We start from the raw sequence: 2704 nt of genomic DNA on the forward strand, positions 1-2704 counted from the left end.
CTTGAAGTTAGACTCGCTGGTCTCCATTGGACAGTTTAGATGAAGGAAGGCGAGTTGTTTGTTTTTGATTAATATTGTTGTATTGATTGTATAGATCTTATTTTAAGTCAATAAATTATGTTCATGTTCACAGGGCTCCCTTGTAAATGAGACCCTGATCTCAATGGTGCCCCACCCTGTAGAAATAACAACATAAAAAATTACATGTAAATACAAATATGTGGCATATTGCCACTTTGGATGCAGACAAAGACTTTATGGTTAAATAGCGAGAGCACAGTCACACAAAGTGGTACCCAGTGACACAACACGTTGTAGCTCAGTGTCTGAACAATCCTTTATTAAACAAAAGCAACACATTTCCTGTCAAAAGCAACACATTTCCTGTCAAAAGCAACACATTTCCTGTCAAAAGCAACACATTTCCTGTTAAAAGCAACAAATAAACAACAAAGTGCTTTTTTAAAGACAAATGTGGACAAACGGCAGCTACTAAGAACGTTTCTGTGCTCATCAACGTTTTAATTATCGGGTGGGCTGTTCCTCCTAAACAGTAGAGATAGAGATCATACCATAGATAGAGATCATCCCATAGCTAGAGATCATACCATAGATAGAGATCATACCATAGATAGAGATCATACCATAGCTTGAGATCATACCATAGATAGAGATCATACCATAGATAGAGATCATACCATAGATAGAGATCATACCATAGATAGAGATCATACCATAGATAGAGATCATACCATAGATAGAGATCATACCGAGATCATACCATAGATAGAGATCATACCATAGCTAGAGATCATCCCATAGATAGAGATCATACCATAGATAGAGATCATACCATAGATAGAGATCATACCATAGATAGAGATCATACCGAGATCATACCATAGATAGAGATCATACCATAGATAGAGATCATCCCATAGATAGAGATCATCCCATAGATAGAGATCATACCATAGATAGAGATCATACCATAGATAGAGATCATACCGAGATCATACCATAGATAGAGATCATACCATAGATAGAGATCATCCCATAGATAGAGATCATACCATAGATAGAGATCATACCATAGATAGAGATCATACCATAGAAACAGAATGATAAGACAGGGAAACTCATGGCTGCCTGCTATTGTGATGTAATCATTTCCATGGTAATGTAGAATGTGTAGAATGTTCATTCAAATGATGTTAACTGATGTGTCTCACATGCAATTTACTGTGTTCTTTGAAATGTCAGTTGAGTTGAATGAACAAATCACAGAAGATATTTGACTTCCTGCTTTGGTACTAAGGGTACACTCGTAATGGTCGCCAGTCCACCCATTATGCCCTCATTAACTTGAACTATTCGTTTATGTTTCTATGGATCTTACCACATCCCCAGTTCCTTAACTGAAGACACAGACAGAGTATCAATTTAGCTTCACCTCTCCTCTGTGGCACTACACTGAAGTCATATCATCGACTAAAACACACAATTCTGGCCTCCCGAGTGGCGCAGCGGTCTAAGATACTACAGCCTGGAGTTCGATCCCAGTCTGTGTCACAACCGGCCATGACCGGGAGTCCCATAGGGTGGCGCACAATTGGCCCAGCATCGTCCAGGTCAGGGGAATGTTTGGCCGGGGGGGCTTTACTTGGCTCACTGCACTCTAGCGACTCCTTGTGGAGGGCCAGATGTAGGCTGACTTCAGGTGAACTGTGTTTCCTACGACACACTGGCGCAGCTGGTTTCCAGGTTAAGCGAGCGGGTGTTAAGAAGCGTGGCTTGGCGGGTCATGATTCGATGGACACAAGACTTGAACTTCACCTCTCCTGAGCCCGTTGGGGAGTAGCAGCGAAGAGACAAGATTATCATAACGAAATTAGGGAATAAAAAGGGGGTAGAAATGAAAAGAAAAAATTACAAAAAAAATCTATAAGCCAATCATAATGAGTTATAAACTATTAGCATCACACACACACACTACTGTGGTTAGCATTTAGCATCACACACACTACTGTGGTTAGCATTTAGCATCACACACACACACTACTGTGGTTAGCATTTAGCATATCACACACACACACACACACACACACACACACACACACACACACACACACACACACACACACACACACACACACACACACACACACACACACACACACACTACTGTGGTTAGCATTTAGCATCTTTTAGAAGACTGTTGCAGAAAACAGAAAACACAGAAACACTGTGTGATTGTCCATTTGGTCCTTCTCTCCTGTTGGTCCTTCTCTCCTGTTGGTCCATTTGGTCCTTCTCTCCTGTTGGTCCATTTGGTCTTTCTCTCCTGTTGGTCCATTTGGTCTTCTCTCCTGTTGGTCCATTTGGTTCTTCTCTCCTGTTGGTCCATTTGGTTCTTCTCTCCTGTTGGTCCATTTGGTCCTTCTCTCCTGTTGGTCCATTTGGTCCTTCTCTCCTGTTGGTCCATTTGGTCCTTCTCTCCTGTTGGTCCATTTGGTCCTTCTCTCCTGTTGGTCCATTTGGTCCTTCTCTCCTGTTGGTCCATTTGGTCCTTCTCTCCTGTTGGTCCATTTGGTTCTTCTCTCCTGTTGATCCATTTGGTTCTTCTCTCCTGTTGGTCCATTTGGTTCTTCTCTCCTGTTGGTCCATTTGGTCCTTCTCTCCTGTTGATCCATTTGGTTCTTCT

The sequence above is a fragment of the Salvelinus fontinalis genome, chromosome 30 (assembly GCF_029448725.1).
Source record: "Salvelinus fontinalis isolate EN_2023a chromosome 30, ASM2944872v1, whole genome shotgun sequence".
In the NCBI taxonomy this organism is placed as follows: Eukaryota; Metazoa; Chordata; class Actinopteri; order Salmoniformes; family Salmonidae; genus Salvelinus; species Salvelinus fontinalis.